General features: G+C 38.8%; 1 pseudogene; it reads left to right on the top strand.

Annotated features, from left to right (window-relative positions):
- Positions 1-23,694, top strand: part of LOC127426412 (tether containing UBX domain for GLUT4-like) — a 32,053-nt pseudogene extending 8,359 nt beyond the window's left edge.
- Positions 23,695-26,133: the final 2,439 nt, after the last annotated feature.

Below are 26,133 nucleotides of genomic sequence, written 5' to 3'. Positions count from 1 at the left end.
AACCAGAAATATTCATTTGAAAAGGTTATGTGTTGCTTAATACAGTGCTTGCTGTGTGTACAAGGAGAAAGTCAATTAAAAGCTTACATTATTTTAATACCAATAAAGAAGTCAGTATTTTTAATCATTTTGAATTGTTTTATGAGTAAACATGATATTACTATGATAAACATAATAACATGATATAAACATGATGTACTGTTATAATAATACAGATTTGTGAGAGTTTAGCGAAACAGAAGGTGTCAGGATAAACACCTTGGTAATGGCATACTACTATTATTATTTCTGCCTTAGATTTATAAAGCAGAAGTAGTAAGAGTAGTATGTGTAGTATGCCATTGTGAAGGCAGCCCATGAAACACATGCCACCATTGTCATGTTGTGAGTCTGGCCAGTACCAGCTGGTCTCGAATCGCTTTCGCGGTAGTTTGATGGCATACGTCACTGTGATGCAGAGGTGGCATCATCTCAAGTCGAATAAAATTTCTTACCGCTATGGACTGCTTAAAGTCTGGCGCCGATCGATCTGTGCAGCACTGCATAAAGCTGTCCCAGACCACCCCCCCATCCTTGCAGAATTCCACTCCCACTACTATCCTAACCCTCATAGATCCCTCCCCTGTTCTCACAGACACCTCCCACTGCTATCCCAAACTACTTCCCCTTTATTCTCAGACTTCTCCCACCGTTATCCCAAACCACACCTCCTGCTCCCACATACCCCTCCCACTGCTGTCCCGAATTACTTCCCCTTTCCTCACAGACACCTCCCACTGCTATCCCAAACTACTTCCTCTTTCTTCACAGACCTCTCCCACTGCTATCCCAAACCACACCTCCTGCTCCCACAAACCCCTCCCACTGCTATCCCAAACTACTTCCCCTTTCTTCACAGACCCCTCCCACTGCTATCCCAGTTCCTCTCCTTTTCAATACAGACCCCTCCCAAACCACCTATGCCAAACCTCACCCCCTGCTCCAACAAGCCTCTCCCAATGTCCCGGACCACTTCTTTTTCCCTGACCGGCCCCTCCCACTCATATCCCAGTCCACTCCCCCTATTATCTCAGACTCCCCTTTTCTCATAAACCACTCCCACTGCTATCCAAACCACTCACCCTTTCCTCACAGACCCCTCCCACTCCTATACCAAACCACAAACACAAACACATCTCTCCCCACAGGAATCTGAAAAATTTAGGAAGATATGGGGTGGACATGTTTTTTTTTTCAGTGCTGGCTTAAGTAAGAGCAAGGGAGTCATTATATTGATTAATAAACATCTACAATTCAAATGTCTCAAACAGATCAAAGATAAATTAGGGACATTATTGTTTTAGCTGAAATTCAAGGGCAAAGGTTGATTTTGGCTAATATATACGCACCTAACGCTGATGATCAGGGCTTTTTTTATAGATCTTGAAGGGATGCTGCAAACCACTGGCACCCCTCATGATATAATATTGGGAGGAGACTTTAATCTTTTGATGGACTCAGTCCTTGATCACAGTGAAGCAAAAGTGTCCCCTAGAGCAACATTGACGCTTCACAGGATGTGTAAAAATATTGGTCTTATGGATATTTGGAGACTTCTGAACCCATCCGGTAGGGACTATGCATTTTTTCATCAGTCCATAAGATTTATTCTAGAATAGATTTTTTTTTATATCCAAATCCCTCATTTCATCTGTTGTTGATTGTTCAATTGTAAACATCTTAGTCTCAGAACATGCTCTGGTGAGTTTAAAGATGTTGCCATATACAGAGAAAAAGAAATGATATTGTTGGCGCCTTAATGTGTCCCTTTTGCAAAATCCTGATTTCCAACAAATGTTAAAGACTGAAATCAGTGTTTATATGGAGACCAACTGGTCCTCAGTATCCTCTGTGGGTGTGGCTTGGGAGGCACTTAAGGCAGTTCTTAGGGGTCAGATCATACAGTATGCCTCATTCATTAAAAAATCCAAAGCACGAGAATTCGTGGAGTTGGAAGGAAATATTAAAAGTGCAGAGGCAAAGCTGTAGCGCCGTATGTCAGTTGATGGCCTCAGAGAATTGACCCGATTGAAATATAGATATAATACTATTTTGTCACAGAAGGTGGAGTTTTGGTTATTCAGGGCAAGACAGTCATACTTTGAGTCTGGGGACAAAGCAGGGAAGCTTTTGGCTAGATATATAAAGCAGAGAGAGTCTTTTTCTACCATTCCCTCAGTGAAATCTGCTGGTGGTGAAATTTTTGATATTAATAATGCTTTTAAAGAATTCTATCTTGATCTTTATAGTTCCACGTCTTCGTCTACTGATGAAGATATTAGAAACTTTGTGGAACCATTAGATCTCCCTAAACTGACGATTGAGCAAAACATTTTTCTTGATTCTGAGATAACCTTGGAGGAGCTTGACGAGGTAATTAAGTCCCTACCTACTGGCAGATGGTTTTGCCGCAGAATTTTTTAGATCCTATGCTACAGAACTGGCTCCACTTTTGTTAGAAGTTTATACTGAATCATTAAAGAATGGAAAGCTTCCGCCAACCATGACACAAGCCCGGATCAGTCTGATTCTTAAAAAGGACAAAGAGTGTAAAAGTTACCGTCCAATCTCCCTGATCCAACTAGATGTAAAAATGTTGTCAAAAATTTTGGCTAATCGATTAAGTAAAGTTATGACATCTCTTATACATATAGATCAGGTGGGGTTTATTCTGGGCTGCAGCTCTTCTGATAACATTAGGCGTCTCATCAATATCATGTGGTCAGTAGCGAATGATCAGTCTCCGGTCGCTGCCATCTCACTTGACGCCGAAAAGTCATTTGATATGGTAGAATGGGTTTATCTTTTTAAGATTTTGGAAATGTATGGGTTCGGGAGTACATTTATTGGTTGGATTAATTTACTTTATAGACACCCGGTAGCGGCGGTACAAACAAATGGATTAATTTCAGATTATTGTACTCTGGATAGGGGCACCCAGCAGGGTTGCCCTCTTTCCCCATTATTGTTCTGTCTTGCCCTGGAACCATTAGCAGCCACGATAAGAAAGGAGGATGATTTTCCAGGGGTGACGGTGGGAGGTGTGGAGCATAAGCTTCTGCTTTACGCAGATGAAATTGTATTATTCGTCTCTGACCCCACTAGATCTGTGCCTTGCCTACACAGAATTATTAATTCCTTTTCTAAGTTCTTGGGATACAGAGTTAATTGGTCTAAATCTGAAGCTTTGGCTCTGACAGCGTACTGCCCATTAACGGCCTTCCAGCCAGGTGCCTTCCAGTGGCCCAAACAGGGCATTAAGTATTTGGGGATTTTATTCCCAGCAAATTTGTCTGATTTAGTTAGAGTTAATTTTGACCCTTTAATAAAAAGGTTTTCGAGTGATGTGGGCAGGTGGGCTTCATTACATTTATCTATGATTGGGAAGGTTAATGTTATTAATATGAATTGTATTCCAAAATGTAACTACCTGCTTCAATCTCTCCCTGTAGATGTCCCCCTCTCTTATTTCAAGCAGTTTGATAGCATAGCGAAGTCTTTCATTTGGAATGGTAAATGTCCCAGATTGCATTTTAATAAGTTACATAGGCCGATTGACAAATGAGGGCTAGGACTACCCAAGATTTTATTTTATTATTATGCATTCGGTCTCAGACATTTGGCTCATTGGTCGCTTCCACCTGAGAGAGCCCCTCCCTGGTTTGTTATTGAACAGGCAGTTCTTGCGATTTCGCGATTGCGGCTTTTGGAAAAGGTCATGAGGCATCAGTGTATTACTCCCTGTTAATTCAGAATCTGGGGGACAGAGCCTTAACTTCTCTCAAGAGAGTATGGGAGAAACATTTCAACTTGGCATTGGAGGAAGGAGTGTGGGCTAAGATTCTTAAAAACATTAAGTCTGCATCTAGAGATGCAAGGGTGCATCTTATACAATTCAAAATTTTGCATAGATTTTATTGGACCTCCTCTAGACTGTATAGGCTTGATCTTAAAGACACACCCACCTGCTGGAGATGCCAGTCGGAGGATGAAGACATGGACCATGTTTTTTGGTGGTTTGTCGAGATCCAGAAATTCTGGTCGAAGGTTCAGAATTTTGTGTGCAACGTGGTGGGCACTCGGGTTTCGTTTTGCCCCAGACTTTGTGTTCTGGGCGATGGGGCGGTCATCAGTGTGGGGGAAGGCCATATAGAGAACTGGGTTCTGACCTGTGTGATGATCGCCAGGCAGGTTATTTTAAGGGGTTGGAGGTCAGCTGGTGTGCCCCCATATCCGAGTGGTGCACGGAGGTGGGGAGGGTGGCAGCTTATGAGGAGGTGTCATTGGGAAGACTGGGTGGCTTGGATATGTTTATAAGGAAATGGTGCAGGTATTTGGAGTTTTTGGAGGGCTCTCGGGTGGGGTGTGGAGAGAGTAGAATAATATAGTTAGTATGATTATTATGTGTGTGTGTGTATGTGTATATATACATATATAATGTGTGTATATATATATATATATATATATATATATATATATATATATATATATATATATATGTATATGTATATGTATATTTTTTTTATATATATATGTATATATGTGTGTCTGTTTGATTTTTATTTCTATATATTTACTTATGTTTGACCACAGGGTTGTTTTTCATCACCGTTAAACCAGACTTCAGCTGGGTAAATCAAACTGATTGCAACAGAGAAATGGAGTGCAGTCGTTTTGATTAAAATATATAATGCAAGAAATAGTATCTTAGTATATATAATATCTTTAGAATAAACAGTAGTTTACAGAAATGTTACTGTGTTTAAAAGAGGGGATGTGTGTGAACCTGTAGAACATTTGACCTTTTACCAGTTTACACTTAGATTATGGTTTTATTTTTCTAACATTTATATTTAAGTGGTGTAAATCGACATGGTGCTTCCAAACTGTAGAATTTATATTGTAACATTTATATTCTAAATGTTTTATGTACACATTATTTAGCATACAAGCGTAAACTTACATTTTCCAAATAAAAAAAATTACAGATAGATAGATATGTATGTGTATATATGTATGTATGTATATATATATAATATATATAATATATAATGATTATTTTTTATATATATAAAAGAGGAAATAAAATGAGGCTTTTTGATCCGATTAATAAAAAAAATTATCGACTGATTAATTATCAAAATAATAGTTAGTTGCAATCAGTGTTGGGTAAGTTACTCAAAAAAAAGTAATTCACTGCATATTACTAGTTACTACTCTAAAACTGGAATTAGATTACTGACTTAAACACATTGCAGAAAAGCTTTTTTGAAACAGTTCTAGTTTCAACATTATTTGTACTAAAGACATTCGTCTTTAAAAGACAGAAAGTATCAGCTGTATGCAGAGGGACCCACATTTGGTTTTTGACCACAGAAAGTGTTCAGTTTAACAATTGAAAATGGAGCCACATTGAGAGCCTCATATCTCTGAGATTGAACCATAAGGGGCCTTAAAAAAGAAGATACCAAAAGAAATGTTTGTTCTGAACCAGCATCTAAAAGGAAATTAAGAAATCTTTAAGAGTTCTTGAGATATAGGCATGAATACTTTGGAAAAATAACACAAAAAGTGCTTTTTCTCATTTTTGAACTGTCAGCATTGGCATATAATGCAACAAGGACTGCTAATGTCAACTGATTTTAGTAAGTGAACTAACAATCTCTGTTTAAAAATAAAATAATGATGCTGCCACCTTTATAAAGTTATTTTTTTATCTAGATTTGCTCCAAAAATGGTGAAAATTGCTATTTTGATTAGGGATGCACCGATACCACTTTTTCTCTTCCGATTCCGATATCGGAAATCTCAGTATCGGACCATATCGATCCCGATCCGATACCAGTGTTGTTTTTTGCATCACTTTAGAATATCTTTACATTATTGTGTTGAACTAATTGGGTGTACTCTTGAATATGTAAAGAAACACAAAGCTCTTACTATAGCAGCAAAATTAACAGTAATTCCAGTATAAGTCATCAGTAGAAAAGAAGCCATTTGTGTTTTTTGCAAAATTTTTTTTTTTACTTGTATCTGGACTTTAAAGGATTCAGATCGCTTTTTTGTTCAATTTAGTTGTAAAAAATCAGCTTTTTAGCAGAAATTTTACTTTTCATTCACACTTTCATTCACATTTTTTGGAACCCATTCAACTTAAATATTATTATAATTTGTAAACAATTGATAATAATAATAATATATTATAATAGTAATATATAGTAATATATCCCAATCGTGCACCTTTTGTTACAGATCCACCCTCACAGCGCTCACTCTCCCCTGAGTTCTGATTACACACACCTGCATATCATTAGTGGCTAATCAAGGACTGCATATATACCCTGCTTTCACACTCACTCTTTGTCTGTTCTCATCGATATTAGCTCTGAGACTCCACACCTTTCTACTATGTCAAACATACATTATTGCATGCAAGTATCATAAGACTGTTCTGAGTTATCTGTTCATCGTGTCTATACGCTGTCTGGATATTACTCACCTGCTGTTTGCCACTCTGCTCAACTGGATTTACTCACAATGTTTACATCACTGTTTCAATCATCTGTTCAATAAACCCTGCTACTGAGTTCATATTTCTGCCTCCGTGAGTCTCTCCATGACACCTTTAACTTTTAAATCCTCACGCTTTTATTTTGACTTCCTGAACTCTCCAGGAAGTCCTGTATGTGTCTGTTTGTAGGCAAGTTCACAGTAGTTCAATTCACTTCTTATTCAAATTCTGTTAAAAATGCTCCTCCGGTGCCGTTCTAAATGCATATTATAAGTGAACCGAACTATTGAGCATCTACATCTGAGATGTTGTTCGTGAGTAGCGCTAAAATATTGCGCAACAGTGAAGGCTAAAAATAGCCGCGAGTGTGTGTAAACAGAGCAGCGCCATTCACTGACACGCTGGAGCTGCGCATACTATATATTTACTTATTAAACACAGCCTTTTGTGATTCACAGAGCTATCGCACATCTTCAAGTGGCTTTGAATAAAATGCAAGAGTCATATGAACTACTTTAATTGTGTTTTAATGGTCATTTTTGGAGCTTGACAGTAACGAACATGACTAACACACAGTATCGGATTTGGATCGGGCTCGTCGGACCGATACCCAATCCGTTTAAAAATGTCAGTATCGGAGCCGATACCGATCCAGGTATCGGATCGGTGCATCCCTAATTTTGACCCGCCTCTACAAAATTGTGGATTACTCAGTAAATATTCATCCATGGCTTTTCATATTTTGGCTTTTCATTTATGTATTTCTTTCACCAGAATAAAATTGATCAAAATCTAAATTTTGAGCTGGGGACCTCTGGTTGAGTTGACAGAATGACTCCATTTAGAAATACAATACATTATGGAAGTAAAATATATTCTGAATTCTGTCTCATGTTGATGTTAATGATGAAGTATGTTTTGGCTTCTGGTCAGATCAGTGGTTAGGACGCACTGAAGAAAACCACTCTGAAGTCTTTGGGTTTCACAGGAGGAAGTGCCATCATACGGGTAGCTGTTACCAGTGTCATGTGATCATTATAGAGGTGCATGATATATATCGGTGGCTGATATTTGCTGATAACTAAAAAAAAAAAAAAATTACCATTGTCAATACTGATAATCGAATAATAATTTGTTTCGGCCGCAACACGCTGTTGATTATAAGTTATTATTTTCAACCCAGAAAATCCATAACGGTGCATCTTGAGACCATTATGATGATGATGGGTTTGTTTCTTTGCATTAGATATGTGCTAAAAGGCAGCAGCACCTTGTATTCAGCTAAGGCCATGGATGCGGTTGCAATACCAACGGAGGCTGTTGCTGAACCAACCGTATCACAGCCCGCTCCACCGGAACCATCAACTACTGTCAAAACCACCCTCCCTGATCTACCTGCCTCTGTTGCCATGGAAACCCCATCATCTCCGCCCTCTGAGGTCACTGTGAACAAGTCAGATCCTGTCAAACAGGAAGAGGAGGAGCCTAACAAAGGTCAAGAGTGACCTGGGATGTCCCAACAGTGCCATGGCCCCACCCACTCAGCCCCGCCCAGAAACTTTGTGCTGTTTTCAAGAAGTGGTCAGCGTCTGGGGGGGCCAGCAGTGACTGGACTGAAGACCTGCACATCATGGACTTCATCTGTGACCACCAGCCCGCCTAAAGCCAAAAATCCCAAACCAAGCCATGAAGTCGAAGTGAGTCTGTCTGTCTACACTGCGTGCAGAATTATCTTGCAGTGTATCTCATGATTAATTTGACTGTTAAACAGATGCAATGCTGTCAGTGATTCCTAAAACTTTATTTTGTATAAAAACTGAATACGTAACAATGAAAAAGTGCGAGTCGTGTTTCAAATATTTGTGTGCGCAATTTTTAGGCAACTAGGTAAAACTTTTAAAAATTAACAGTAAAAATTTAGGTCTTGGGTATCTCAGCGAGTACTGACGCTGACTACCACCCCTGGAGTCGTGAGTTTGAATCCAGGGTGTGCTGAGTGACTCCAGCCAGGTCTCCTAAGCAACCAAATTGGCCCGGTTGCTAGGGAGGGTAGAGTCACATGGGGTAACCTCCTCGTGGTCATGATTAGTGGTTCTCGCTCTCAATGGGGCGTGTGGTAAGTTGTGTGTGGATCGTGGAGAGTAGCATGAGCCTCCACATGCTGTGAGTCTCCGTGGTGTCATGCACAACGAGTCACGTGATAAGATGCGCAGATTGACGGTCTCAGAAGCGGAGGCAACTGAGACTTGTCCTCCACCACCCGGATTGAGGTGAGTAACCGCGCCACCATGAGGACCTACTAAGTAGTGGGAATTGGGCATTCCAAATTGGGAGAAAAAGGGATAAAAAAATAAATTAAAAAACAGTAAAAATTTTGGTTTTAGTAAATAACTAATGTAAAATAACATATGAAATTACCAAGTATTTTCTAAATAAATATCAAGCTATAAAAAGTCAGATTTTTTTTCATCAAATTGTTTATTATGTTTCCAGGAGTATTGATTATTCATGTTTTTGAGACGTTACAGACATAACATCAGAAATTAGCATAATTAATTCTGATTCAAAGTAATGTCCAGCATCATCCAATCACTGTCAATCATGTTAAAATAAAATGATACATTATAAATTCTGAATCTATGTACTGATTATCATTGTAATTATTATAATGTATTATAATTGTGGTTACAATTATTTATGAGAGGTTTATTACATAAATATTATAAGGTGTATTATGAGAGATTACTAATGCATTATAATGCCTTTACAATGCATTATATATATGAGCTTCATAGAAAGTGTTACTGTTTTTTTTAAATGACCCAATTAAGTAGCCTCAAAGTGATTTGTCTCTCTTAACATGATTAATTTCTCCAGTTTTACATAATATTTCCGTGTCACATTACTGATTTATGTTATACGGTTATTTTATAACTGTAAAAATGCCACCTCGCTGGCCCAATGGCAGAATCCAGTGAAGTGGTGAAGGTATCTGCGTGTTCGTCTTTTTCGTGCATGTGTGGCTGTAGTGTCATAACTATTTGATTTAGTTAAGACCGAATCTGTTTATATTAGACCTCGAATTTAGATTGAGATTCCAATTATTATTGATCATCAAGTGAGATCTTCTCTAGATTTGGATACTTGATTATTCTACTTAATTCTATACATTGCACTTATTCATTTGGATTCCTGATGGATAGTGTGTATTTGTTATGTCTGAATTCAATTATGCATCACATGTTTAATAGTCTATCACACACTTACACATGCAAACACACCACACACAATGACGCGTTGTGTTTTTCTCTGTTACGGATATATTTTCCAGATGTCTTTTGTTTGGTCTCCATTCTCTTCTCTGACTCACACATTTCTAAACTGATAGTTGGAGTGCTGGATGCTGATTGGTCGATACAGTGTTCCAGCTGTGCTAAAATACACAATATGTGGTCAAACAGCTGTTTATGTTTTCATTCAGAGATCAGTGAATGCCAAACCAGCAGTGACAGATGAGGAGGATACAGAGGAATATCTGGAGGTAAACACACAATTATTATCCTCATTGGGCTGATAGTGCCAATACAATCATATATTGATATATTGATGCTTTTTCTCACAATATAGCATCAATACATTAGATCCTTGTATTATGGAAGCCCCGAACCGCACTGTGAAAAGTTTCAGTTTTTTAAATTGAGAAAAAAGAAAAAAACATTTTTGCGGGGGAAAAAAAAATGTTTTTGAGAGAGAATTTGTTTTGAGAGAAAAAGACATTTAAAAGAAAGAAAAAAAAAATGTGAGAGATCTTTTTTTTTTTTTTTTTTTTTGACAGAATAGGCACAAAGACACCAAAAAAAAAATGTTTCACCTAGTAAGAATTTCTTTTCACAGTGCGATTTGGGGCTTCTGCATTGTATTGATGTTTTTATATTTATTCATTATTTCCCACAGTTCAATTAATGAACCAGCCAAATTAATGGTTATTGATGATTATTGATGGTGTCTTTGTTCAGCCGGTTGACTGGGACCCGCTGGTCTTCCATCTGGACTCAGGAGTCCGTCACCATGACGACGGAGAACTCCTGGATGAGTTTTTTGAGGTCACCGTGGAATACATCAGGAATAGATTCACTCAGTTGAAGAGTGAGAGGTCAGAACAATGAAGACTTTATGGATAAATGCTGCACAGATCTCTTCTTCTTTTGTATTTAGTTTCAGATGTCATCATGTAGATGTAAACCATCTCTCTCTGTCTGTCTGTTAGGAGAGCGCTCGAGGAAGCTCCTCTCATCACTAAATCTCTCAGAGAGGTTCAAATGAAGGAGAAGTTGGACAGATATCCAAAGGTGAGACTTCTATAAAAGATGCAGTCAGAAACCAATCTGAATCAAGTATTCCAGAGAGCCGTGTAATTAAAGCAGTTCTGTTGTTATATGGTTATTTTATGGCTGTGGTATTAGGTGGAGCTGAGAGTCCAGTTTCCAAACCGGCAGGTTCTGCAGGGTTTCTTCAGGCCTCTGGAAACAGGTCAGACTTCATGTCTCTCTCTCTGTAGAGCAGTTCAGTTGTGATGTTCATTTGTACTGTAGGTCGACCCAGAACTGGTTAGTAACAACCGATTCAATACTCACATGATTATGTGAATTTATGTTGTAGAACAAAATGTGAAAGTCTCTCAAAGTAATGTTAACCACAGGCCTTATTTTACTCATAAATAGAAAACTGCCATTATAAAAACCCTTTAGAAATTAGAAAAAATGCTGTTTCTCTTCCAGATTTTAGGACTACAAACTGAACCCCTCTGTTTTTAAATTTACAATGTCAGTCCCTCCAAAAGAAAACAAACTAGTGCTGTCAGACAATAAAATATTTCATTGTGTTTAATCGAAGATTTTGAAAGTGCGATTATATATAAATATATACACTTCCTGTCAGAATGCATTTAATTCCTTCTTAGAAAATAAAAGAAAACAGTGTGCAACAATAATGTTTTTTTTTTACATTTTCCAAACAAATCTTTCCACAGTATAAAGATAGAAATGCACTAAAATAGCAGCAATTACAGGAACACTAAATGTTTTCCAAAGAGTAAGTGGGAGTTGACTAATTGAAATATCTAGTCCTTGTAGTTTGCATTTTCATTGCAATGTGCATTAAATCTCTTAAACCCTCATCCTCCACAGTATTAATCATGGCAATACACTTTGCTACAGCAATCGCGAAGCCGCATTTAGATGATCCTTTGAACTCCACATGAAAAGCGCTTGCGGAGGACATCTGGTTTTTCTTTTAGCGCTTGCACTGCCTACGTAATGAAAGTTCATCTGAATTGTCCGGTAAGATGGAAGCACAATGCAACGTGGGAGAAATGCTGATACTTCACTCCAGCGGGACATGTTATTGCTGCTTATTACAAGTCCCATCTGTGTTTGTTTTGTACAAAAAAAATTACAGTTAAGAGGTCATTTCTCCATCACTTGACCACTGACATGGGATCGCTGTTGTGTTTGTGGTGTGTGCGTCAGTGAAACGACTCCAGACACATCACCAAAGTTATGCCATCTTCTAACCAGTGTTTAGAACTCGCTTCGAGCTGAATAAAATCTAATGACCACTTAAAAAACATTTGAAATGAATCATGCGTTAACTCGTTAATTTCGACAGCTCTCAAAAAAACATATTTCACAGCTGATCTCATTTGAGTTATTCCAGATTATTTTTCTATGTTTTGTGATGTTATTTGTCTTTTATTCAGTTGGCGCTCTGAGACATTTCATCCGATCTCACCTGCAAGACCCAGAGCTGCAGTTTTACCTGTGTGAGTTTACACAATCTCTTACACCATAAACAAATGGCGAGCTGAATGGGGTTTGTATTACAAACAAACTATATTAAAAATGACACATTTTACACTTCAGTAATCGCTGGAACCAGATCATTTACATCCGCTGCTGAACAGGACATTCCAAGATTACATGTTTTTAATGTCAGACGAAGATCCGCCATTGTGTCACTGAAGCATATTTTATTGGATTGTGGTTTAATTACTTGAGGAAATTGATTTATTTAACTGACACTTCTGAAAAGATTTTCAACAAAGTTTTTATCAAAAATAGATTTAAAAAACCTTCAACCACTGTCTATACCTTTTGTTGTATTTAAACTTGGTTTTTGCCATGAAAATAGCAATGAAAGCTGGCATGGTGTTAAAAACAAACAAACAAACAAACAAACAAAATGCACACACACACACACACACAAATTTGATATTGTCATCAGTGTGTGTGTATTTCATCAATGTATTTTTTTTATTCTAGTTGTTGCTCCACCTAAAACCACCCCGATGAGCCGAGTGCCACACTGTATCAGGTGAGAGAGACAGTGTGTGTGTCTGTATCTGTCTGTCTCTCTATCAGTCTCTCTCTCGGTGTTTGTGTTTGATGTAGTTGTTGGTAGTTATAGGAGTTTAATCTGATTATGGCACTAAAAATAAACTTTCCACTTTCTTGAGCAGACAGACGTGTGTTTGTGTGTGTTTGTGTGTGTGTTGATTTATGCTGATTTTAATAATAAAATTGTTTTTTTTTCCTGACATGGTGATTTTTGTTACTGTATTACATGAATAAGAATTTAGAGGGGAAAATGTGCTTAATTGTCATTAAAAAATAATGTCACAATTATCAAAAATATTTTTTTAAATAATAACATTTCTTTATGCAGAATAATTTTACCTTTTGATTTTGGGGTGAAATATGAGCAGGACATGTTTTTTGAGTGAGTCACTTATAAACACACACACACACACACAACTCTCAATATTGCGCTGATGTGTGTTATGTAACTGTTCATCGGTGTGTTTTGAAGCGTTATAGATCCACAAACAGAATGTGTGTCACTGTCTTTCTTGAAGGGAAGCAGTGTGTCTAACGCACACACACACACACACACACACACACACACACACACACACACAAGCGGCCCCTGGAGGGTCTCCTCTCAGAGGTCTCTGAGGACAGCGGCTCTTTGTCTTGTTCAAACACATTGTTTCCTGTTCAAAAAGCTCTAATAATAGATTTCAGGAGTCGCTTGTTATAGACCCGTACAGACACACAACTGACCACACACACACACACAAGCGGCCCCTGGAGGGTCTCCTCTGTTGAATCGCAGGTCTCTGAGGACAGCGGCCCTTTGTCTTGTTCAAACACACTGTTTCCTGTTCAAAAAGCTCTAATAATAGATTTCAGGAGTCACTTGCTATAGACCCGTACAGACACACAACTGACCACACACACACACACACACACACAAGCGGCCCCTGGAGGGTCTCCTCTCAGAGGTCTCTGAGGACAGCGGCCCTTTGACTTGTTCAAACACATTGTTTCCTGTTCAAAAAGCTCTAATAATAGATTTCAGGAGTCGCTTGTTATAGACCCGTACAGACACACAACTGACCACTGCATCTGTGTGTGTGTATAATGTAGTTTCTCACTTCTATTTCTTTGTGTCTATGTACATACAGTGGTGTGAAAAAGTGTTTGCCCCCTTCCTGATTTCTTATTTTTTTGCATGTTTGTCACACTTAAATGTTTCAGATCATCAAACAAGTTTAAATATTAGTCAAAGATAACACAAGTAAACACAAAATGCAGTTTTTAAATGAAGGTTGTTATTATTAAGGGAAAACAAAATCCAAACCTACATGGCCCTGTGTGAAAAAGTGATTGCCCCCTAAACCTAATAACTGGTTGGGCCACCCTTAGCAGCAACAACTGCAATCAAACGTTTGCGATAACTTGCAATGAGTCTTTTACAGCGCTGTGGAGGAATTTTGGCCCACTCATCTTTGCAGAATTGTTGTAATTCAGCCACATTGAAGGGTTTTCGAGCATGAACTGCCTTTTTAAAATCATGCCACAGCATCTCAATAGGATTCAGGTCAGGACTTTGACTAGGCCACACCAAAGTCTTCATTTTGTTTTTCTTCAGCCATTCAGAGGTGGACTTGCTGGTGTGTTTTGGATCATTGTCCTGCTGCAGAACCCAAGTTCGCTTCAGCTTGAGGTCACGAACAGATGGCCGGACATTCTCCTTCAGGATTTTTTGGTAGACAGCAGAATTCATGGTTCCATTTATCACAGCAAGTCTTCCAGGTCCTGAAGCAGCAAAACAGCCCCAGACCATCACACGACCACCACCATATTTTACTGTTGGTATGATGTTCTTTTTCTGAAATGCGGTGTTACTTTTACGCCAGATGTAATGGGACACACACCTTCCAAAAAGTTCAACTTTTGTCTCGTCAGTCCACAGAGTATTTTCCCAAAAGTCTTGGGGATCATCAAGATGTTTTCTGGCAAAAATGAGAGCCTTAATGTTCTTTTTGCTCAGCAGTGGTTTTCGTCTTGGAACTCTGCCATGCAGGCCATTTTTGCCCAGTCTCTTTCATATAGTGGAGTCATGAACACTGACCTTAACTGAGGCAAGTGAGGCCTGCAGTTCTTTGGATGTTGTTGTGGGGTCTTTTGTGACCTCTTGGATGAGTCGTCGCTGCGCTCTTGGGGTAATTTTGGTCGGCCGGCCACTCCTGGGAAGGTTCACCACTGTTCCATGTTTTCGCCATTTGTGGATAATGGCTCTCACTGTGGTTCTCTGGAGTCCCAAAGCTTTAGAAATGGCTTTATAACCTTTTCCAGACTGATAGATCTCAATTACTTTCTTTCTCATTTGTTCCTGAATTTCTTTGGATCTCGGCATGATGTCTAGCTTTTGAAGATCTTTTGGTCTACTTCACTTTGTCAGGCAGGTCCTATTTAAGTGATTTCTTGATTGAGAACAGGTGTGGCAGTAATCAGGCCTGGGTGTGGCTAGAGAAATTGAACTCAGGTGTGATAAACCACAGTTATGTTTTAACAGGTGGGGCAAACACTTTTTCACACAGGGCCATGTAGGTTTGGATTTTGTTTTCCCTTAATAATAACAACCTTCATTTAAAAACTGCATTTTGTGTTTACTTGTGTTATCTTTGACTAATATTTAAACTTGTTTGATGATCTGAAACATTTAAGTGTGACAAACATGCAAAAAAATAAGAAATCAGTAAGGGGCAAACACTTTTTCACACCACTGTATGTTCATTTTATAAAATTTTTAACAGAAGTTTGATTGAAAGACTATAAAAATGTAATGCGGTTTTACCTTCAACTTAAACATAACACATTTTCCTTACACATCAAATGCATGTGATTGTAGAGCGCAACAGTCTGGTTCCGGAAGTACAAATCACATTCATTTTCTCCGTAGGTGAATCAATTTTTTATAAGGCTGTCGATTTAACATGTTAATTTAGTGCGATTGAATTATATAAAAAAATAACACTTAAAAAAATTATTACTAATGTCCCCAGACCGTAATTGAAGCTTGTAGTACCACCTGTTTTCTCCAGGGGGCAGTAAGTGAAACTCCAGCTGTATAGACAACACACATCTTATACAGAGAACAAACCACACTCACCGACAGCAGACAGCACAAGATGAGAACACGTTCTTGCGTTCAAATACAGCTTGATGGAGCACAAATCAGAACACAGGGATCTCAAGACGTGTTTTTCTAAGTATTAAACTTCGTTTAACTTGACACAGCGACCTAAAATTTTTATGTTTATGACGTGATGCAACCATTGGCAAATTCAATTTTAACATGGTTTGCTGTGAACTGAAGGCCAATGATATACTTATGTTAAATAATATGGAAATAAACAATATATTGGATTCTAAAGCCACTTTTTGTGGGAAGTGGAAAATTATTTAGCCGCACCAGATGTCTGACACCTGTCAAAGCTTATGAACTTATACCATCAGAATCAAAACTCCCTATGCATCTAACCTTAAATACAAATTATGTTTTAAACTGCGGAAAAAAACCCCAGACAAACTAAAATCGTGGACGACTGACATGTGCGAGTCTGGTAAAACAGTGAAGTATCAATTTTACTTGCTAACACTAAGCTACGTCACCTAGCAGTGTGCTGGGCTGGCGAAAAAAGATACTTGTGTAATGCACGACGCATGAGTAGATGCATTTTTTTAACCGCAAAAGATAAGGTTATTTGATTGCATATTTATCTAACTTTTATGACACAACCATTATGGTGTTTCTACACTAGAGGGCACACAAAATAATTTTTGCCAGTGAGAAATACTGTATACTTTTAAAAACAGTGAGTATTTTAATGTTTACAGATGCTTATAAATCGAAACATTTCCTGTAAGCTGAACTGTGGCGTATGATTGGCTGACAGCAGGTGCTGTAGAAGAACCACTTTCATTCATGTGACTCTCTGCAGGAAGTCTTTAATCACTGCAGGCTCTCAGGAAGTCATGACCTTTGACCGGTGTAATTCACATGAAAGGGGTCAGAGACACGTGCATCCTAAAACGTGTATTTGAGGCCAGATGGATCGGAACACTGTCTAGTTTAAACTCCTCAATCAATCATAGATCCGTCTTCTGATGTTTTTTCTTCATGCTGTCTCTCTCTGTGTGTCTGTCAGCTGTATGCCATCCTCTTCTCCTCTCTCATCATCAGCGCTGTCTGAAGACGTTCTCACGGCTGCAGGTGAATCCTCCGGTTACTCCAGACAGCAGGGGCCAACAGAGGACAGCTCTGAATCTCAAACTTCTGCAGCCAAACCCGTGAGAACTGACCCCAGCAAAGTGCCTAAGTGGCTCAAGCTGCCAGGTGTGTTTGTGTCTTCTGCACTCACAGCTCGTCCTTCAAATGCAACTTAATCGTTTACCTGGAAAACAGAAAATATCTCTGAAACTCCAGCTGGTCAATAAGTGTTTCAGAGTTAATGTGTTCATCTCTTTTACTGTCTGTTTTGTAGCAGATAAAGTCTGTATATTTATGTGAATTTTTCCCTCTTTCTTCAGGTAAGAAGTAACACTAAAGCAGCACTGGAGACGATCTTAAGGAGGATAGAGAAAAGCTGATTTCTCTCACTGATGCCCCATAACGACACATCTGTGCCACTGCACATGTTCTAGAGTTTTGCCATAAATCTTAAAATGATTCCTCCATTAAATTCAATTGCCAGGTGAGTTTGTCTCTGTTTTCCAAAGGCACAAGGGTCATTTTGGGTCACATTTAGCTTTGATACAATAAACTTTGTTAAGAAATGTAATATGCATTGCATTGTTAAGCCCGTCATTTCCCATTCATGTGATGTTTGTTGTCCTGAGCGTCACTTTTGTGCAGATTGTTTGGATCAGGAAGGCTGAATTTCATACAGACTTGAGGGTGGGATCTTTTGACTTGGGCCGGTAAACCACTTCACAACGCCCTGGCAATACACTAAAAACCACTCAGAACATCTTCTCCATTGCAAAGCAACCACCAGAGAGTTTTGAAAGGGCAAAGTCTTTCTAGCGAGTCAGTCCACTGTCAGTCATCTTCAGAACGCTCTCAGGAGGTTATTTCCAGTCATGCCAGTGCAGCTCCAATCTACTTGAATGTATAAAGACAGAAATCTCCTAAACAGTTGGTCAAGATCAAATCAGCAATAAAATCTGACAACACTGGACTCATAAATTGTGGTTCTTTACCTCATATTACGCTAAAAACACACAAATTTCCCGGCTTGTGTAGCTAATGCGCATGCATGTTCTTGAGTTAAATGACAGACGGCGTCTGTATATAAAGGTGATTGGCTTTTTTACGTGTAAGGTGGGACTTCCTTTCTACATCCATTGACTAGTGGACATTCCAATTTCTCCCATTCATTTTAGTAGAAGTGCCCGTCTCTGCTAAATAGTCTCTGGCAAGGGCAAACACCACTTCAAATGTGAAAATGTAGTTTGAGTTTTAGGTATCTTGTGTTTTTTCCCTCCAGATGTCAACACAAGTATTCATGAGAGAAAGTCAAAGTTGGCCGTTTCTGTCAGATGGAAACACTCCGTCTGTGCGGTTCCATTTTGGCCGCTTGCAAACTAAAACATTTTCAGTAGTTTTTTCCCCCCCAACATTGGGAGTAACCAGTGCTTTGATGTCAACACACACTTACACACAAACTTTGAACTTCAAAGTGTCCAGAGGGGGGACGCTGGCACGCCTGGCACTTGTCATGTCTTAAATAGTTGCCCCCCTCCTGCCCCACTGAGTTTCTAAATGACCCCCAGCTGCGGTGGCTCTTTGAAGGAGGAGCAGGCGGTTTGATGAAGAACACACCTGCTGAGGGTTTGAGGAACCCTGCACAGGTGACAGACCTTGCCAAAACTAATGCTCGAGTAACTACAGTTTAAAGCAGGGGTGTTAAACTCATTTTGGGTCGCGGGCCTGATTGGACCAAGCGACATTGCTTTGGAGCCAAGTTTATATTAATATATTATATTAATACTGTGATTGTGTATGTATATATATATTCTTTAACTTTGTTTAAATAACTTTTAAAATTATGTATTAAAATTATTAATTATCTTTAACAAAATTTTATCATATATTATCATATTTTAGCAACTTTGTACACAAAACATTTCAACATGACTGAAATCACATATTCGTTCAGCCCCTCTGAGTAATTCAGAGAGTTCATTCACTGAAGGATTCATCAAAGGAGCAAAGGATAATTGGAGCAGGAAAATAGAAAGCTGCTGTTTTCATAGATCAGTTATTACATCTAATATTATTCCTTGGAACTGTCCATGTTGTCATTATTTCTGTGAGAGAAACTTCACTGTGGGAACGTGTGGCCATGGAACTGGTGTCAGCCTCAGACACGTGTGGCGTTCGCTGATACGCGTGACTCTGCAAGCCAGGGGCGGATTTAGGCATGGGCAGCCACCCAGGGCGGCATATTGCTGGGGACGGCACAGGGCGCCCACTTTTTAGTCCATCAGCCATCCCCCCAACAACTTTTTTTTGATGATATTCAATATCAGCAAAATATGATGATATTGGAATTCAAATGGAGGAGAGAATTCACAGAAAAATTCCCCAATTAAAGCTATGTGTTTCTGAAACCAACACACAAAAACCCCAGCTTAATAGTATATTTAGTGTCGCTCCACACGTATTTTGGGCTAAAAATAGCTGTTCTGTGTGGCCAAGGCTATTCACATCTGGACACAAATAGTCGCTTCGATGTTGTTTGATTTACTGTATTTATATGTAGTTTTTAATGGTTTCTGTATAAGTTCTGTATTGAAAGATAAATGACGCCTTGCAGTTTTGCATCTTGTATGTCGTCATCTGCTGGACAAGACTGAAGTAACAGTTCCTTCAGTGCAGTAACAGTTCCTTCAGTGCAGTTACAGTTCCTTCAGTGCAGTTACAGTTCCTTAAGTGCAGTAACAGTTCCTTCAGTGCAGTAACAGTTCCTTCAGTGCAGTAACAGTTCCTTCAGTGCAGTTACAGTTCCTTCAGTGTAGTAACAGTTCTTTCAGTGCAGTAACAGTTCCTTCAGTGCAGTTACAGTTCCTTCAGTGCAGTAACAGTTCCTTCAGTGCAGTAACAGTTCCTTCAGTGCAGTAACAGTTCCTTCAGTGCAGTTACAGTTCCTTCAGTGTAGTAACAGTTCCTTCAGTGCAGTAACAGTTCCTTCAGTGCAGTTACAGTTCCTTAAGTGCAGTAACAGTTCCTTCAGTGCAGTAACAGTTCCTTCAGTGCAGTAACAGTTCCTTCAGTGCAGTTACAGTTCCTTCAGTGTAGTAACAGTTCTTTCAGTGCAGTAACAGTTCCTTCAGTGCAGTTACAGTTCCTTCAGTGCAGTAACAGTTCCTTCAGTGCAGTAACAGTTCCTTCAGTGCAGTTACAGTTCCTTCAGTGCAGTTACAGTTCCTTCAGTGTAGTAACAGTTCCTTCAGTGCAGTAACAGTTCCTTCAGTGCAGTTACAGTTCCTTCAGTGTAGTAACAGTTCCTTCAGTGCAGTAACAGTTCCTTCAGTGCAGTTACAGTTCCTTCAGTGCAGTTCCTCTCTGACCGGCAGCCGGAGACACTCACGGGATTCACTGGAGATAATAATGGAGAAGCTGTTTGAATCTTTATTTTCCTCTTTTGTGTGAAAATAAGTCAGCGGTGAATGATTCTGAAGGCTCATGCTGTGTGATCTTTGATACTTGGCGGTGTTTTATCAAGGTACAAAACTGTTGGATAAAGTTCCTGTTGTTTTAGTTTCTGCTTTAAATGATTTATGTTAAAGATTTGATGATGCATGTATTTATTGCATTGCGTGAAAGGCAGCATTGTATTGATCTTGCTCAAAAACCCAATTGTTATTTTATAACTAGTTTTGTTTTTTGTCAAATTTAAATTTTTAAGAAATATCAACCATATTGAATTGGCAGTCTCTGTGCTAATTTGTTTAACCATCTAAAGTCCCTGCTGAAAAAAAAAAAACTATAGAAATTCTATAATTGTTGTAATGGTTTCCATTACAAATACCATTATGAGTGCAGTGTGTTATATTGGACATATTCCATTAGGATTTAATGGTTTGTATTGGTTTCACTAGAAATAACATTACCAGCAGAGACCCACAGGGACCATTAACTGTAGTTTCCAATAAAACCAATACAATTACTATTATAACCATTAAAACCATTAGAGTTTCTGTGATGTCTTTCTATCTGTCTGTCATTCTATCTATCTGTCTGTTTGTTTGTCTGTCTGTCTGTCTATCTTTCTATATGTCAGTCTGCCTGTCTGTAATTTTATCTGTCTATCTGGTCTGTTTCACACATATGCACACATATGTCTTCATATGTGTTTATGCATTACATCGATTACATCAATCATTGTTTACAGGAGCTAAAATGGGACAAAATGTTTCTTATTTCGGTTCGTTCTAAGCAGAAACTGTATTTTTTTATTCCAGTTGGGGAGCTCCTCAACCACCTAGAATGTAATAAAAGAACTGGTGATAACATTCTTTTAAAAATGACAGTAATCTGTGCTAATGGGTAGGTGTTTTTAGAGGTTGACCGATTTTGCCAATACCAATAACTGTGGTGGTGAAAAAGGCAGATAACCGATTAATCGGCCAATCGCTTTTCATATGTATTTCAAATTGATTTATTTGCCTTTCCTTACTATGATGGGCACAGCAATAAATAAAGAAGACTTGGCCTTGTAACAATGCTCTATATTTAATAATTTATATTTAATTATTTACCAAATTAAGCTTATATATTGAACAGATTAAAGATTTTGTATACATATATTTCAACAAATGAGGTATGAAGCTGCAGTCTCAAATGTATGTGCTGATGGGGTAAATTCCTAAACACGTTTTATATTTTTCTTTCCTGTATTGCTTCAGTTTAGAACACCTGATTTATCTAACCAAAATAACCAAATTTGCATTGAAGTGATGATTAGAATAGATAAAAATTGTCATTCAGTGATCATTTTTATTTCACCTCTATAGGCCGCTGTTGTACAGTACAACCAAGTTGTTTTAACTGTAAAATCCTGCAACAACGGCCACAGATGAATATTAAGAGAAACAATAAAACTATCTCCAACTGTTGGCATATATTTTTGCTGATAACCAATGGTTCCAAAAAGCAACTATCAGCCCCGATTAATCGGTAAAACCGATATATCGGTCTACCTCTATGTGATATACCAGTTGCAGTGTTGCCAGATCTCACAAAAGAAACAAGTGACCTGATCTGGAAAAACAAGCCCAAAATAAGCCACTTGCCTCACTAAAAATAAGCAATTAAATTCTTTCCTGTGTGGTGAATGTATTAGTATAGAAATCATACAAGCATACAGTTGATTCAGGTATAACACTCTGTCAATGGCAGACACGAGCGTTGCATCAAAAGACTATTTTTCCTATTATTATCAGTGACACTGTAAACTGCCACTTTTATACTAATTTAACAATGCATTTGGTGATTTGGAAACAGTTCTTTGAAGTCCGATGATGACGAATGAGAAACATTGAGTGAAATATTGTAATATATCATAGTTTTGAATTTCAATACACCAAAAATAAGGAATCGCAATAATATTGAATCATGACCTAAATATCTATATAATATTGTATCGCCAGTTACCTTGTGATTCCCTTGTAATAATGTTTTCCTTGTATCTGGATTAGTCATGCATGTACATGTTGTAATTGTACATAGTTGTCTTAGGTCTTCATTCACAGAATGCTTCATCCACAACGGGCAGTTAGACAAAGAAATGTGTGATGCAGCACTTTCCTTCGGGATCAAAGCACATCCTTCATATTTTCAGGAAACACAAAGTGGTATAATTCCAGAAATTAACTGCTATTAACCCTTGGGCCTTTGGCTTCATGAAAAAATGATTAGATAGCTGCTCACCAACATTTAAAATACAATTTTCACTCTGGAACAATTGAAACTGACTTACAAAGATTGCTGTTTCTTTAAATTGAATCTACAGTTATCTTTCATTCCTTCTGCACAGAATGTCATCTGTGGTTTCTGGGCTCCAGGATAGGAGTGTGATCTGGAAGTTGCAGGAGCTTTTGGCATTTCTGCACTCCTCTCCGTGGACTCCAGGGGCTGCTGTTGTTACTCATAAGAGTCCCGACGGCACCAGCAGCCTCTTCCACTTACCTGACGAATCTTTCCTGCGTCTGCTGCTGGGCGTACGATCGGTAGCGTAGCTTCTTTGTGAGCGGCTGGGTGTGCAGTGCTGTGTCCATACACCACACAGACCAGCAGACGGCCCCCGTGTGGAGCTCCATGTCCTGCCCCTCCACAGTCTGCTTGCAGATTGGAAGCCTCACCTCGCTGCGGAGGAAGGTTTCCCTGGATACATCAGCTCCAAGAGTGGACCACACTGGACCGACTCAGATCTAGAAGTCGTCAAGAACCGCTTCCGAGCTCAGCTGAGTGCTCCAAATGCACCTCTGAACTTCACCTTCCTGGGCGATCCCTCCAACTCTGGGCTGTTTCCACGGATCGTGCATGGAGATGAGAAGCAGTGGAGAGTTTGGGAAGATGACGGGCATGTTGCTTTCCTTACACCGTTTCCCAATACACATGGACTTATGGTGCTGGTTCCCCGCAACCCCTCTCCAGTGACATATTCCGACTGGAGGAGGCGGATTACATGGAGCTGGTGTTGGGGTCCCGAAAGGTGTCCTGGCTCCTAGAGATGTGGCTTGATGCTTGGGGGTGGGGCTTATATTTGAGGGATATGAAGTTGATTATGCTCATGCCAAATTGATTCCACTGGTCTCTTCACCTGAAGAAGCAAAAATGAGTCTTACCTGTCCAACACCTGAGTTCCATGACCTGTACCCTAGATATGTAACGTCAGTTAACGGTCCACCAGCTAGCAAAGAAAGTCTTCGAGAGATTTGTGCCAAAATGACCCAACATTAAACATTTTCTACTAATTTAATCAGAATTGTAACAGTTCTATTTTATATTGAATCTGTCATCCCAAATTAGTTTTCATTAGTTTTCACAGTTTGTCTGTTAGTTTTCGTTTTCTCAGTTTCAGTTTAGTCTTGTGCTACCTCTATTTAGTTGTATTATCATTTAATTTGTATTGTACATGTTGAACATTTTATAATATAGGGTGAATATGAGTAAAGTGACAAAGGAGAATTAAACTTGATCCCCACTGTATCCATATGACTCTCTACACTACTAAACTAATCTTTGGGAAGTAAACAATTAAAGGGATAGTTCACCCATTTACTCACCCTCATGTCATCCCAGATGTGTATGACTTTCTTTCTTCTGCAGAACACAAATGAAGATTTTTAGAAGAATATCTCAGCTCAGTAGGTTCATAAAATACAAGTCATCATGATACAAAACCTTGAAGTGGGAAAAGCGATGATGAAAAGAATGACAGAAATATGAGGTGCGCTCACTAAAAACAGTTGAGTTAAAAACAACCCAACAGATAACCCAGTGGTGGGTTGATATAGCACCGACCCCCTAGTTGGGTTATCATAACTTGGTAGCCCATTTTACCCAATAAATTGGGTTACTTTTCCACTGTGCTCGACAGATGGCTGTTCCTCTCATATATTCTTCAACTTGACTGAAAGTTGAAGAATATACAATTGTGTACATACAAAGAATACACAATCCCACAATTGTGTTATTGTCAGCCTTACTCACATCTGAATCTAAATATGTTTAAATCAAAGAGCATCAAAATGATAAATATCACATCAATGTAAATTTGATAGTTACTTGTACTGCCACTTCTACTACTATGGCAAATAATAATAATGTATAAGGATTTTCCTTTAGTTCATCAACATGATCACATGAGAAACTGCTGTATTAGTTCCAAAAGTTTTCTTCCCAAATTCAGACGCAATGTGCTGATTTCTGGACAGTCGGCTCCATGCATTGAATGTTCATGCCCAAAAGATCATGCGCACTGTGCTTTTGATTTCACATCTCATTCTACATATGCTAAGAAGTGAAAGAACACTATTTTAGATGGAGGTCAGTCAAGTTAGGGTAAGGTTGGGGCCTAGGTAGCTCAGTGGTAAAATACGCCGGCGCTAGCTTGCTAGTTCGAATCCCAGGGCGTGCTGAGGGTAGAGTCACATGGCCCGGTTGCTAGGGAGGGTAGAGTCACTTGGGGTAACCTCCTCGTGGTCGCTATAATGTGGTTCACTTTCGGTGGGGCGCGTGGTGAGTTGAGCGTGGTTGCCGCGGTAGATGGCGTGAAGCCTCCACATGCGCTATGTCTCCGTGGCAACGCGCTCAACAAGCCACGTGATAAGATGCATGGGTTGATGGTCTCAGACACAGAGGCAACTGAGATTCGTCCTCCGCCACCCGGATTGAGGTGAGTCACTACGCCACCATGAGGACTTAAAAGCACACTGGGAATTGGGCATTCCAAATTGGAAAAAAAAAATAAAGTTTGAGTTATGAGTATATTAAAGGAATATTGCAGATTCAATACAAGTCAAGCTTAATCGAAAGCATTTGTGATTATCACAAAAAATAATTTAACTTGTCCCTTTGTTACAGTGAGACACTTACAATGGAAGTCAGTGGGGCCAATCCATAAATGTTAATATACTCACAGTTTCAATATTATAGACTTATGACGCAAACAATGTGCATGTGTAAACATGATTTTAGAGTGATAAAACCACTTACTAACCACATCTGTGTAAATATATATACAATTTAAAAAAATTTACAAGCCAAAGAGTTAAAACTAAAGACCTAAACAACCGTAAAAAAATTTAAAGGGGTAGTTCTTTCAAAAATGAGAATTCTCTCATCATTTATTCACCCTCATGCCATCCCAGATGTGTATGATTTTCTTTCTTTTGCAGAACACAGATGAAGATTTTTAGAAGAATATCTCAGCTCTGTAGGTCCATATAATACAAGTGAATGGTGACCAAAATTTTGAAGCTCCAAAAATGACATAAAAGAAACATAAAAGTAATCCATTAGACTCCAGTGGTTTAATCCATGTCTTTTGAAGTAGTCCAATTGGTTTTGGGTGAGAACAGATCAAAATGTAGCTCCTTTTCACTGAACACTTCACCATTGCAGTCTCTAGTCATGATCATAATTTCAAGCTTGATTACATTTCC

Source organism: Myxocyprinus asiaticus, chromosome 35, assembly GCF_019703515.2.
Source record: "Myxocyprinus asiaticus isolate MX2 ecotype Aquarium Trade chromosome 35, UBuf_Myxa_2, whole genome shotgun sequence".
In the NCBI taxonomy this organism is placed as follows: domain Eukaryota; kingdom Metazoa; phylum Chordata; class Actinopteri; order Cypriniformes; family Catostomidae; genus Myxocyprinus; species Myxocyprinus asiaticus.
Note: the sequence above shows the minus strand (reverse complement) of the source record. Positions and strands in the feature narration are given on the sequence as shown.